The sequence below is a fragment of the Nomascus leucogenys genome, chromosome 6 (assembly GCF_006542625.1).
Source record: "Nomascus leucogenys isolate Asia chromosome 6, Asia_NLE_v1, whole genome shotgun sequence".
NCBI classification, from domain to species: Eukaryota; Metazoa; Chordata; class Mammalia; order Primates; family Hylobatidae; genus Nomascus; species Nomascus leucogenys.
Window position 1 is genome coordinate 104,246,879 of NC_044386.1, and position 14,925 is coordinate 104,261,803.

General features: G+C 43.1%; 1 protein-coding gene and 1 non-coding gene across 2 annotated transcripts in view; one reads left to right on the plus strand and one right to left on the minus strand.

Moving 5' to 3' along the window:
• Positions 1-709: 709 nt before the first annotated feature.
• AKAP13 (A-kinase anchoring protein 13) overlaps positions 710-14,925 on the plus strand; it is a 335,978-nt gene continuing 321,762 nt past the window's right edge. Inside the window, exon 1 of the mRNA XM_030814959.1 lies at positions 710-921. The gene's annotated coding sequence lies outside the window, so the exon portion shown is untranslated. The remainder of the gene's footprint in view (positions 922-14,925) is intronic.
• On the minus strand, positions 10,214-10,275 carry LOC115835635. Its single transcript, XR_004030665.1, has one exon. It is a non-coding gene; the product is annotated as a U7 small nuclear RNA (small nuclear RNA).

The window sequence follows — 14,925 nt, forward strand, 5'->3', positions numbered from 1 at the left end:
CTTAACTATTTGAAAAACGAAGTTTCTTCGTGTACAAACTAATATATTCTCCTCGGCCACCGTTGGTACACGGACCACATTTTGTTTCCCAAAGCAACCAGATGAGTTCTGAGGTCCTTTGCAGCTCGAACACGGAATGACTTTGTGGTGATCGAGTAGCCAGAAGTTCACGGAATGCACTGTCACAATTGTGATTCCGCCATAGCGCCGAGCATCCATCTAACACTTGTTTAATACCTATATTTAATACCTAATACCTGAGACTGTCCTAGGCTGTGGACACAGAAGACTAAACCCCACTTCCTGAGTTGAAGTGGGGGAAATAGAGGAGTAAATCATTTCACGATGTGTGTGGTTAAGTGCTGCAGCTCAGGTAACCACCGGCATACAGAGGAAGGGCGGTTTCTGGAGACAGGGCGGAGAGGAGACCGTGGGTGGGCATTTCCCATAGCAGCCTCTGCCAGTCACCCTACTTTGATCACTTTGCCGCCGAGCAGCTGCGGCGGTCAACCTCAGCCTCCCTTAGCAACCTGAGTGCCCCGCCCAGGAGCCTCACTATTGGTCTTATGCAGCGAGATGGGCAGCTCTGCCGTGCAATCCCAGCTCGCAGTTCTTGCTCCGCGTGTACTCATGGGAGGACTCGCAGGCGTTACCGCCTGCCCGCATGCCCCGTTCCCCCCACCCCACCCCGCCAGCAGCTTTCGGCGCATGCGCGGGCTGGGGCTGCGTGCAGGGCCAGCGCGGAGCCGGAGCAGCCACGGTGAAGCGCCTGTGCTCCGCCGAGACTGCCGTGCCCATTGCTCGCCTCGGTCGCCGCCGCTTTAGCCGCCGCCGGGAGAGCGGCCGCCTATTGTCTTTCTCTGCGGCGAAGGTGAGGAGTTATCCCGGCTCGGCCCGCGGGGGAGCCCCGGGAGCCGCACGGTGAGAGCGCAACTTAGTTGGCGGAGTTGGGGGAAGTTTTGTGATTTGTGGGTCGGGGTGCGGAGCGCGGCCAGTCCCCTGCGGTTGCTCGGTGGGGGCGGGCCCCGGAGGAGGGGCGGGGGCTGCGGGGGTTTCGGTGGCGGGCTGGATAGACTGGTCGCCGGGCGGCGCCGGGACCACAGCTCTGCGGACCCCTCCTCCCGCCGCATCACCCTTCTCCCGCATTGTCTGCTCGGGGCTCGGCGCGCCTCCCACTCCGCAGCCCAACTTGGGAGCCGTCGCCGCTTTCCGGGTGGGGGGCGCGCCTGGCCGTGGATGCTCCCTCAGGCGCTCCGCCCCCAGCGAGGCCCCGGGTCCCCGGGTCGGCGCCGCCGGGGCGGGCTCACTCCTCCCCTGGGGCGGGCGGCAGCGGTGTGGAGTCCGCGCCGCGAACAAGTGCTGCGGGCGCGAGGGAGCGGCTCCCCGGGGCCGACGCGGAAGGTAAACACGTCGGGCCGGCCCGCCCGTCGGTGCCTCTCCGCGGCTTCTCGGGGGCGCGGCCCAGCTGACCCGCGCCGGTCGCAGGCGAGCTGCCCAGGAGACCCGTGCGGTCCCCACGCGCTCTGGGACTCGTGCAGCCAGCCGGCTCAGCTTGCAGCTATACTTTGAGACCAAACAAAACTTTTTTTTTTTTTTTTTTGGTAAATACGGCTCACTGCCATTTTTTTTTTTTTTTTTTTCAAAGCCAAGAAGTATGTGAAGTTGAAAAAAGGAAAAACCCTGAAACATTCTTTTTTTAAAAAAATCAAGAAAGGGGGTAGATAGGTTTGGTTTGTTTTGGAAATAGTTCTTACAGCAGAGTGATACTGTCACATTTAATTTTCTAGATCCCGGAATTCACAATGAAAGTTGGATTGAGCGGTATTTTGGTGTTCATTCTTTGCTAATGACACTCTTTAATGAAGTTATTTGGAGAGTTTATTGCTTCAGTGCAGTAAAAACCAGTGTGCCTTTTTTTTGTTGTTGTTGTTAGTACTCCCCCCCACAACAAGTGTTTTATTTTTCGAAGAAGCAGTTTCTTCAGTTTTTCTAAACTGTTGGATTGCCCAGATGAGGACAAACGGTGCAGTTCTTGAAAGGTCATTATTGGCAAGTTTGTGAAGGAGCTAAGATCAGTTGAGATAAATCATTGTTACTGTTCTTGTATTCCGTCGTGGACTCTTGGGGATTTGCAGGCTGCATTAAGTACAAGTTTTGTCAAGTTTGGGTGCACATATTAACACTTAATTTGGTTTGTGTGGCTTCTGATAGGAACATGATTGTTTCAATTCCCCAGATGGAACTAGCTTAAATGTCTGTCATTCATAGTGGAGCAAAATGGCCAGAATGTCATATATTGTTAACTTCAGTTGTATTCCTTTACCATCTGCTAAATGAAAAAGAAAAATTTGAGAAATACTGTGTGTGTCAGTTGGCTCTGAGTGATTTCTCATGCCAAGTGAGTCCCGTGGAGAAGCGTTCCTGGGCTTTTCTGGTTTGGTGGGCCTTGTGTTATAAAACCACTTTTCTTCACCTGATGAAGCTAAAGACAAATTTTCTTCAGGCACAGGCATTGCACTTTTAAACTACAGAGCCACTTTTGGGATTCACAATGCTCACTCGATGGCTTCCCTTCCTGATTTTGTGGTTGTGTGTGTGTGATTGTAGGGAAGGGATTGTCAGGGAGGGACATAATGTAAGCAAGTGCTACTTATAACATAACGTGACGAGTGCACCAGTTGCTTTCCTTCTCTGGGCGGTGATGGCATGTTATACTGTAGGTGCTATTGTTTTAGGATTTCTCACACTTTGTTTGCCTTGACTAAATGGTAACTGCACACATACTATAGTATAAATGGACTCCTCTTCTAGTCCTTTAACTCCTTGAGGGCTGTGATAGACCTTATTTAGCTTTGTACCCTCTTTGCCAGTGGTCTTAACATAGTGCAGGCACGGTATGTGTTTGAATTGGGTAAATTATTTTTACTGCCTAGTGGTAGCTAGCGTACACAGGAGAGAGCCACTAACTCTGGGGACCTGTCCAAAATGACATTTCACTTTCAGATCTGTGATGACATTTACTTTAAAAGGATTTCTAATCTTTTTTTAATCTGTCGATTATTTTTTGAAAAGAAGTAGGCTTAACTAGTGCTCCAAGGATTTCAACAAGAGGTTCCAATTTAGAAATGGGCCCCCCGCTTTTTGTGAAATTATTATTATTTTTTTTAGAGTCGGAATCTTCACTGTTGCCCAGTTGTCTCTAACTCCTGGACCCAAGCCATCCTCCCACCTCAGCCTCCCACAGTGTTGGAATTACAGGCGTGAGCCACTTCACCCAGCCGGTGAAATTATTAAAATTGTTGGACAAATCTAGTCACAACTCTCCCTCCATTGTGAAATTGGAAAAAAATCAGAAATTTTAGAAAAAAGTACACCCTTTGGAACTAGGTAGAGTTCAGATCTCCACATTTCCATTGACTAGTTGCATAGCCTCTCAGAGCATCAGTTTCCTACTCCATAAGCGTTAGTAACGTGCTTTGCGGTGTTCTTAGGAATCACTGAAACTATGTGAAGTACTTAACTACAGTATCTAACATGAAGTAGGTAGCTGTTTCCTGGTAGCTGTAATGATAATAATTTTGATACATTTTTACATGACTTAAGCATTCTTAAAAGTCTGATGCTTCTGAGTGTAGAGGTTTAGCAATTTCTTTCATAAAGAAGGGGCCCTGAGACTTGTGAGTCTTATCCAAATCTATTTCTTCAAAGGTGCCAGATGAACTGAAGGATAATGGAAACAATAGCGAGTTTATCTTCTCAGTCACCTGTGAGTCTTCCTTTGAGAGTGGGACTTGCAGAGTGGCTTGGTAGGGTAGAGCTCTTTGTGACTATGCTATTTAGGAAATGGTGAGAGATGGATTGTTTTCAGTACATCAGTCATAAGAGGATATGAGTTCCAACTTTATTTTACCTTAGTCTTGACAAATCACAAGTGTGGATTATGTCTGTATTTCTCAAACTTGTTTAAGGTAGCACTGGACTGGGTGCTAACAGTGTTCAGTACAGAGACATGAGCAAATCACTCACTTCCTCTTCAAGATAACACTTTAAAGGTGACACCATTTACAGAAGAAGGCAGTGATTTAAAGCAGCTATACTAGCATAGTTTAGAATACTTACAGTACCAGATGGAGTAGATACATTGTAGAAATATTTACCTGTTAAGGACATTTCTTTAGATTTTATTCCATGTTTCCATTAGTTTTCTGATGAAGAGATTATAGTAAACCTTTAAAAATCATATTTGATCAAACTTACAGATCGAGGATGAACCTTTAAAAATTATATTTGGTCACACTTACAGATTGAGGGTAAAAACATTCCTGACAAAGCTAGGCGAAGAAACTTGGACTTTTGATGTTCCCTTCTTTTAAAGTTAACATCTAGCACTTGAATAGACTTGGTTATTACTGATGGGGACAGGCGTCCATTTGGAAGTAGCTTCCCTCTCTCTTTCCCAGGTTAGGCTGTCTTACTGCTGTAAGTGGGGAGAGAGAGGAGAAAGCCGTGGGTGGAAGAAAGTTTGTTTCATAGCCTGGCGTGGTGGCTCATGCCTGTAATCCCAGCACTTTGGGAGGCTGAGGCGGGCGGATCACTTGAGGTCAGGAGTTCAAGACCAGCCTGGCCAACATGGTGAAACCCCATCTCTACTAAAAATACAAAAACTAGCCCGCAGGGTGGCAGGTGCCTGTAATCCCAGCTACTTGGGAGGCTGAGGCAGGAGAATTGCTTGAACCTGGGAGGTGGAGGTTGCAATGAGCCGAGATCGTGCCACTGCACTCCAGTCTGGGCGACAGAGCAAGACTCCATCTCAAAAAAAAAAAAAAAAAGTTTGTTTCATGCATCTGTCCTCACTGGTCAGTGGAAGAAAGTTTGTTTCATGCGTTTGTCCTCATATTTATAGTTTTCTCATCCACCTACAAGTTGATTGTGACGTTATAAATAGAAGATGAATGGATAATGTGTTTTTGTCAGACCTTGCTGGAAGGATGGACCTGGTACTGAAATACCGTGATTGTATGAACATTTGTGTGAGGCAATGCTGTGTTCAGTGCCTGGGGAAGGTGGATATCAGTGTGTTTGTATGATATGGATGCTAGTATGGAGAGAAGGAAAAGGTGTGAGGTTTTTTACCATTTATGTCGCTCTGTAAGCTCTTCTCTGGCTACTTTGGTGCTATAGTGGCAGAGTTGAGCAGTTACAGCAGAGACCGTGTGATCTACAAAGCAGAAAATATTTACTGTCTGGCCTTTTACAGAAGTTTGCTGACCCTTTTTCTACATAACCAACTGCAGTTATTCACAACAAGAAAGATTAACATTAATTCTATAATATTATTCAATACCTGTTCAACTTTCTCTATTTGTCCCCCAAATACCTTTTATAGTTGATTAAGAAAAATTTTGGACAGGGTAAAATGAAAGTTCACTCAGCACATCATTATATCTCTTTAGTCTCTATTTTTTCATTCTTTAATTATTCATATGTATAGTTTACATTCACTAAAATTCCGCCATTTTAGTGTAACATTCTCTGAGTTTTGACAGGTGTATACATTCATATATCCACTGCTTCAAATAGGACAGTTCCTTCATCCTCCAGAATTCTTCTGAGCCCTTTTGTACTCAACTGGTTCTCTACCCCCAGACTCTGGAAATTGCTGATCTGTTTTCTGTCTCCATGGTTTTTTGCCTTTTCAAGAATGTTGTAAAAATGGAATCACACAGAATGTAGCCTTTTTATTCATTTGCCCAATGACTAATGATATTAAGTATCTTTTCATCTGATTATTTGTCATTCTTTGATGTCAATTCAAAATCTTTTGCTTAAAAAAAGAGTTTTTGTATATACTCTGGAATCAAATATATGATTTGCAAATAACTATTTTCTCCTAGTCTGTTTTTACTTGTCTTAATTATGTCTTTTTTTGTTTGTTTCTTTCGAAATGGAGTTTGGCTCTGTCACCCAGACTGGAGTACAGTGGTGCGATCTTGGCTCGCTGCAGCCTCTGCCTCCTGGGTTCAAGTGATTCTCCTGCCTTAACCCCCCGAGTAGCTGGGATTACAGGCACACACCACCACACCCAGCTAATTTTTGTATTTTAGTAGAGTTGGGGCTTCTCCATGTTGGCCAGGCTGATCCTGAACTCCTAACTTCAAGTGATCCACCTGCCTCGGCCTCCCAAAGTGCTGGGATTACAGGTGCGAGCCACTGTGTCTGGCCTACTTGTCTTAATAATGTCTTTTGAAGAGCAGAAGTTCTTAATTTTTGTGATATCCAGTGTGTGTTTTTTTTTTTCCCCTGAGTGGATCATGCTTTTGGTATAATAGTTTAGAAATCTTTGCCTAACTTAAGATCTCAAAGACTTTCCCCTACATTTTCTCCTAGAAGTTATTATTTTTTTTTTTTTAGAGATGGAGTCTCGCTTTGTCGTCCAGGCTGGAGTGAGTGAGATCTTGCTCAGTGAAACCCCCACCTCCCAGGTTCAAGTGATTCTCCTGCCTCAGCCTCCCGAGTAGCTAGGATTACAGGCACCCACCACCACGCCAGACTAATTTTTGTATTTTTAGTAGTGATGGGGTTTCACCATGTTGGCCAGGGTGGTCTCGAACGCCTGACCTCAAGTGAGCCGCCCACTGCAGCCTCCCAAAGTGCTGGGATTACAGGCGTGAGCTATTGTGCCCGGCTCTCCTAGAAGTTTTATCGCTTAAAATTTTACATTTACATTTATTATCCGCTTTGATTTAATTTTCCTAAATGGTGCAAGGTATGCATTGAGTTTATTTTTTTGTGGATGGATTTACAATTTTTCCAGCAACAGTTTTTTTTTTGAGACGGAGTCTCGCTCTGTCGCCCAGGCTGGAGTGCAGTGGCGCAATCTCGGTTCACTGCAAGCTCCGCCTCCCGGGTTCACGCCATTCTCCTGCCTCAGCCTCTCTGAGTAGCTGGGACTACAGGCGCCCGCCACCACGCCCGGCTAATTTTTTGTATTTTTAGTAGAGACGGGGTTTCACCGTGGTCTCAATCTCCTGACCTCGTGATCCGCCCGCCTTGGCCTCCCAAAGTGCTGGGATTACAAGACTGAGCCACCGCGCCCGGCCCCCAGCAACAGTTTTTGAAAAGACTGTCCTTTCTCTGTTCATTACCTTTGTGCCTTTTTTTTGCAAGTTGATCATAAATGTGTGGATCTGTTTCTGGATTCTCTCTCGTATTCCATTGATCTGTGTCTTTCATTTCTCTGTCACCTCACCGTTGGTTACTGTCACCTTAGAGTAAGTTTTAAAATCAGGTAGTGTGAGTTACCTTATTATTCTTCAGAATTGTTTTTTGGGTATTTTAGTTGCATTGCATTTTTGTGCATATTTTAGATTTATTTTGCTGTTATCCACAAGTCCTGCTGGGTTTTTCTTTTTCTTTTTTTTCTTTTTCTTTTTTAAGATGAGGTCTCAGCCGGGTATGGTGGCTCACGCCTGTAATCCTAGCACTTTGGGAGGCTGAGGCGGGTGGATCACCTGAGATCAGGAGTTCGAGACCAGCCTGGCTGACATGGCAAAACCCCGTCTCTACTAAAAATACAAAAAATAGCTGGCACCTGTAATCCCAGCTACTTGGGAGGCTGAGACAGGAGAATTGCTTGAACCCGGGAGATGGAGGTTACAGTGAGCTGACATTGCGCCACTTCACTCCAGCCTGGGTGACAGAGCAAGATTCCGTCTCAAAAAAAAAAAAAAAAACAAAAAACGGATAGGATCTCACTCAGTTGTCCAGTGTGGAATGCAGTGGTAGGATCACCACTCACCACAGCCTTGATCTCCTGGGCCCAAGTGATTCTGCCACGTCAGCCTCCCAAGTAGCTGGGATCACAGTCATGCACTACCTGGCTAATTTTTTTATTTTTGTAGAGGCAGAGTCTGTGTTGCCCAGGCTGGTCTCAAACTCCCAGGATGAAGCGATCCTCCCATTGTGGCCTCCCAAAGTGTAGGGATTACAGGCATGAGCCACCATGCCCAGGCTGCTGTGGTTTTTGATTGGCATTGTGTTGAAGCTGGAAATCAGTTAGGAGGCAATTGACATTTTAATAATGAGCCATGAACATGGCATTTCTATTTATTTAGACCTTAGATTTTTGATGAGTGTTTTGTAGTTTTTAGCAATTGGATCTTGCATGTGTTTTGTAATCTTATACATGTATTTCATGTGTTCTGGTGCTGTTGTGAACGATATTTCTCAATTTCCAGTTGTTCATTGCTGGTATATAGAAAGATCATTTTATTTGCTGACCTTGGATCCTACACCCTTGCTAAACTCATTTTTAGTAATAGAAGCTTTTTTTGTAGATTTTTGGAATTTTCTGCATAGACATTAATGTCATTGGCAAATAAGGGCAGTTTGATTTCTTCGTTTTCACTTTGTATACTTTCATTTCCTTTTTTTTTTTTTTTTTTTTTTTTTGAGATGGAGTCTAGCTCTGTCGCCCAGGCTGGAGTGCAGTGGTGCGATCTCGGCTCACTGCAACCTGTGGCCCCCCAGGTTCAAGTGATTCTCGTGCCTCAGCCTCCTAAGTAGCTGGGATTACAGGTGCATGTTGTCACGCCCGGCTAATTTTTTTTTTTTTTTTTTTTTTTAAAGTAGAGACTGGGTTTCACCATGTTGGCCAGGCTGGTCTCAAACTCCTGACCTCAAGTGATCTGCCAGCCTCAGCCTCCCAAAGTGCTAGGATTACAGGTGTGAGCTACCGCGCCGGGCGTGATTTCTTTTTGTTACTTTGCCGAATTGTCTAGGACCCTCAGTGTAATGTGTAATAGGAGTTTTACAAGTGGGCATCCTTTTTTTTTTCCTGATGTTAGAGGGGAAAACACTGAGTGTTTGACCATTAATATGATGGTAGCCATAGGTATTTGTTTTTGTAGATGTCTTTTATCAAGTTGAGGAAGTTGTCTTCTGTGTTTAGTTTGTTGAGAGTTTTTATCATGAATAGATATTGAATGTTACAAAGGTTTTTCTGTATTTATTGACATAATCATATGTTTTTTCTTCTTTAATTTGGTATAATATGTTGAAATAGCTTTGCATTCTTGTGATAATACTCATTTAGTCGTGATGTATTATTTTTTACATGTCTCTGGGTTCCATTTGCTACTGAATCTTTTTTTATTTCTTCCATTTGTTTCCAGTTATGTTCATTTTTAAAATAGATTCTTGATCACATGTATAATATTCATGATAGTTGTTGAGTCCTTAACTGTTAAATGTCAAATGTCTCCTCGGGGGAAAAGTTATTTCAAACACAAGAACCATTGCATTAAAGAGTATCATACTTTGTTTTGGCAAGTTAAGTTGCCAAACTTATGAGTGTAAGTTGCTTGTTACACCCCATTACTAAGGCATGAAGCTCCTGTAGTTTTCATTGAAGAATTGGGCTCCCCGTGAGGACTGTATTAGTTGAGAACACAAATGTCTCCCAGCCCTGTGTAAACTTTGGGGATCATTTAGCTTACATTTCCTGGGTGATTCTTTGCTTGCCCTCATGTATTTTTACAATATGCATGCTTGGCTTACTACTCTGTGTGAGACTCATGGGGCCTCTGTGCTGATTTCTGGAGCTCCTTTTTCATGTAACTCCCTCCTCTCGTACTCTGCAATTTTCAGACTCCTTAGCCTTCCCAAGCTCTGTTTGTCTTCTAAACTTGACAAGGCCGCCATGTTGTGCTTGATCCTCCTCATTGCACCGTGGTCTAGAAGGTACCTCCAGCCAGAAAGCTGGGGCGATTTTAGGGCTTATCTCATTTGTTCCCTTCTCTTTGGGACTGCAGTTCTGTGCTGCCTGTTGTTCAGGCTCTAAAGGATGCTGCCTCATACATTTTGTCCACTTTTCTAGTAGTTAGGGAGGATGCCAGGATAAATCTGGATCCAGTTACTCCATCATGGTTAGCAGCTGAAGTCCTTTGAGTGAGTATGCTTTGTTGGTGGTTCTTTAAGTTTCATTACAGGATTCTCAAAATCTTTGGGGGTATAAATAACAAAGAAGTATTTGTTGACTATCTTCTGACAGTAGCTCAGCCATTGCTTTGTGGGAAATACAAAAAAATGTAGATATCTTTTAGTTGAAGAGGCACATGGTACATACCTAAGATTAATCAAAGAAATGAATTGCTATGGTGATGAACAGAAAGAGAAAGATCACTGTAATCTATTATTTTCTGCCCCCCCGTGGGGGAGTCTTCCAGTGAATACCTGAAAACCTGCTAGACAAATTCTAAAAGATCTGTAACACTTGTGATCTGGTGTTTTCATGTAGAAATGCTTGCTTTTGCGTTTTTGTTTCTTAGCATATATGCTTTATGTCACAGGTTGTAGTGAGTCAGTGGGTAGGGTGCTGGCTCTTTCAGGCGCATTTGCTATTTATTTACCATGCAGCTTTAGGTAAGTTATTTGTCTCTGAAATCTAATCTTCTCTTTTCTCTTTTGGCAAATGCTTATATGACATACCTTGTAGGGTTGTTTGTTAATTTTTTCAAGTATCTTTTGTCAGGCACGGTTCTAGGTAATAGCGATTCAGTGACATCTGTAGTTGCTGCCATTAATCTATATCCTATTGACAGAAGTAGAAAATAAATGAGTGAACAAACAGTTGCAGGCGTGTCTGGTGGTGATGATTCTAGGAAGGATATGAAGAGTATTAGCAGAGATTGGGGAGGTCAGACAAGGCCTTACTGAGGAGGTGAGATTTGAACAGACCTGAAGAAAGTCAAGGGAGCAAGCCCACATGAAGATTCAGAGGAAGTATGTTCAGTATGGAAGGAACATCAAGTGCAAAGGGCCTGAGATGGGAGAATGAACAGGGAGCCTGGTGTGGCTGGAATGGGTGAGAAAGAGTGTGAGGAGATAAGGTTTGTATGTGTAGCCAGAGACCAGATCAAATAGGCTCTTAAGTATGGTGGGAAACAGCTGAAGGATTTGAGCAAGGCATGACAAGAGTTCATTTAGGCTTTAAAAACTTTACTCTTGGCATAGGGAGCAGTAGTGGAAACAGAGAGACTAGTTAAGAGATTTACAATAGTTCAGGCTGGAGAAGATGGTGGCTTGGATTAGGGTGGTAGCAGCGAAAGTGGTGAGAAGTGGTTTGAATCCATATACACTGAAAATAGAACTATAGGATTACTTACAGATTGGAAAAAGGTTCTAAAGGAAAGAAAGAAATTAAGGAGGATTCCTAGGTGTTTTACCTGAACAACTGGGTAAATGGGGAAGATGTGGAATCAGTTTGCTGAGAGGTTGAAATTGTGATTTCCCTGTTGACATGCTAAGTTTGAGATCTGTGAAATTTTTAAGTGAAGGTATCAGTAAGCATTTGGATATACAGTTCTGGAGTTCAGTGATGGTCTGGACTGGGTGTATGAATTAGAGAATTGTAGATAGAGAAGGGAGAGTGGGAGGTTTTAGTGGGAATTAGGGCTGTATAAAGCTCCATAATAGGGGCTCATGGCATAGTAGTTAGTAATCATGAGTCATAAAACAACCACCACTATGTATAGTAACTAAAGGAAGACTAGATATGAATGAAGGAAGATAGTAGTGACCTAAAACAAGTATCTTGCATATTATATCAGAATTAGTTAGGATTCCAAACATGCTGAAAACTTCTCTTCTCTGAGCATGATAAAAATATTAGTGAACTCTATTTTCCATTTGTATACTCTAAGGATATTGGTGATAGTGGAAAGATAATGACGTTTTTATGTGATGCTAGTGTATTATTTGAATGTACTTCACATACACATATACGAAGATAGTCTGGAAGGAGGCTACTGCAAAGTAGATGAGGGTAACTTTTGATCTTCTGATTTTCTGCAGTGTGTATTTGTCTTTATTCCTTTTTTTTTTTTTTTTTTTTTTTAAGACAGGGTCTCACTCCTTTGACCAGGCTGGAGTGCGGTGGCGCGATCTCAGCTCACTGCAGCCTCTGCCTTCTGGGCTCAAGTGATTCTCCCACCTTAGCTTCCCGAGCAGCTGGGACCACCGGTGTGCACCACCACGTCCAGCTAATTTTTGTACTTTTTGTAGAGATGGTGTTTTGCCAGGTTGTCCAGGCTGTTCTTGAACTCTTAGGCTCAAGCGATCCACTCACCTTGGCCTCCCAAAGTGCTGGGATCATAGGTGTGAGCCATTGCACCTGGCCCCCTTATTCTTTTTTTCTGAGACAGTCTTGCTCTGTCACCCAGGCTGGAGTGCAGTGGCGCGACCTCGGCTCACTGCAACCTCCGCCTCCCAGGTTCAAGCAATTCTTCTGCCTCAGCCTCCCGAGTAGCTGGGACTGTAGGCATGTGCCACCATGCCAGGCTAATTTTTGTATTTTTAGTAGAGATGAGGTTTCACCATGTTGGCCAGGCTATTCTTGAACTCCTGACCTCGTGATCCACCCACCTCCGCTTCCCAAAGTGCTGGGATTACAGGCGTGAGTCACCGTGCCCGGCCCTATTCTTATTCTTAATAAAAGGAGTTAATAATATTTTTTGAGGTTGGGCTCAGTTGGTGAGTTTCTAGGGTAATGGATTTCATTTGTTTGTGGTTGCTGATATTACTTATTCCATTTTTTTTTTTTACTATATATAGTCTATCATCTTAACATGAGCACTTAATAATTTTTTTTTTTTTTTTTGAGATGGAGTCTCGCTCTGTCGCCAAGGCTGGAGTGCAGTGGCGCTATCTCGGCTCACTGCAACGTCCGCCTCCCAGGTTCAAGCGATTCTTCTGCCTCAGCCTCCTGAGTAGCTGGGACTACAGGCATGCACCACCACGCCCGGCTAATTTTTGTAGTTTTAGTAGAGACGGGTTTCACCATGTTGGCCAGGATGGTCTTGATCTCCTGACCTCGTGATCCACCCGCCTTGGCCTCCCAAAGTGCTGGGATTACAGAATAATCTGAATCATAGATGGGAATCAGTTAAGAGTATTTTTTTTCTTTTTTTTTTGTCAAGAAATGAGGTTTTGCTGTGTTGCCTAGGCTGGACTTGAACTCTTGGGTTTAAGTGATCCCCCCACTCCAGCCTTCCTAGTTGCTGTGACTACAGGCACACACCACTGCACCTGGCTCTGGGTGGTTTTGAAATGAGTACATAACAGTTCCTGGAAAAATTGTTAGCACATACTCTTCCCACCAGGCTAACTGTGGCCCCATTTTGTTGAAAGGGTACTTTATGTTGCATTGTGGTGGGCAGATTTCTTCAGAATAATTGAACTGAGCATGAAGTTGTTTTGTTTTAAAATCTGAATTATACCATCAACATTAACTTAGATTTTTAGAAGAATCCTTTTTCCCAGGTGATAGCTGTCCTAAAGGTGGTGGATATGACAGGGGCTTTTGACAAATTTGACATTTTCAGTAATTCATGAATCACTTCTAAAAACATACTCAGTCATTTGGGTAGTATCTGTAAATTAATCTGTCATCTTTGTCTTGGCATTTGAGTTCTGCCTTGTCTAAGTGGGTGTGTTTCTGGAGTGGGAGAAGGGAGGTCCATTGTGACATTGCATGGAAATAATTTCTTTTACCTTTAACAAGCTGGAAGAAAATGGTTTTTGGATGCTTTGTACACAGAGTGTACATCCTCTTGGATGCTTTGTACGCAGAGCGGCTGGGCTCAGAATACAAAGGAACTATAGATGAGACTTTGCAGTTTGGGAGTTATTTGGGGAAAAAAATATGGTAACAAGAGTTGGGAAGTAGAGTTCTAAGTGTTCATTTGATCACATGAAGCCTTGTGGGCTGGCTGAGGTGCTTCCTCTCTTCAGGGAGTAAAGGCATTCATGGGTCAGTGAGCAGTAATAGCCGAAGCTTTTGCTTGGGCATTCCTGCCAAAATAGTGCTGTGTGTATCTTTAGAGCATAGAATAGTGTGTATGTCCAGTCTAGAGGGGTTTTTTTAGGTCATTTTCTAAAAGGTGTTTTCAGAAAAGTAAAGTTTTAAGAAACTTTTGTGTGTTTACCTACATGTTATGTTCATCTACATTGTCTTAATTCCTTGCAGTAATCCTATAAGATAGATATTATTATTTCTCCCTTTTTTGATGAAAAAAACTAGGGTTTAGAGATTTAAGTTTGCTTCTCTCAAGTCAGTGAACTACAACTTTCGTCTGGGACGTTGTGACTATATACATAACTCTAGTTTTATTATATATGCCATAAGTCACATTTTTTTCACTTTGATATAATTATATCCAAAGTAGCCAGTTTAAAATTCCATCTTGTTCTTGGTGTAAATAGAAAATCAATGTGGTCTGCTCTTAAAGTTTTCCTAGAATTATTAAAAACATGCCAGTCTTCCATGTTTGTGCCTTGAAAGTAGCAGAAACTTGCCAGTAGAATTGTATTTTCCTTCACATACAGAAGCTTTGTGGATGGACATTAATAATTAACATTTACACATTTGTTCACATCTTCAAAGTATTTTACAAACATTTAATTAGTTCATGTGTAACCTATATAGGAAGTTGAAAAACCAGTTTTTTAGGTTCATTTTAGTAGTACTGGAGTGTTGGGCGAGAAGGAGTAAGCAAGCCCTCAGTAAGAAAGATACAGGTATGCACCATGAAGTTCTAAACATCTTTTCTTACCCCGCTAGCTTTCAGCCCAGTTTGGCTCATATCACACACATTTTTTGGGTGCATATCTTCTGCGTAATGCAGGGGAGTGGATTATGTGGACCCAACAGAAGACACAGGGTGGAATGGTTGGGGAAAGACCTGGGTCATGTAATGCAACTTTCTCTTCCGTAGTCCCTTGAATGGAATTGTCCTTGATTCATCCCTTTGAGCATGTTGAAGGCCAGGATGTTGTTGGAGCAGAGACTCTGGCAAATGAATGGAGCATGCATGTTAATTTCTAGGGAAAAAATCTTTTATTTTTCACTCTTGATTTAGGAAATAA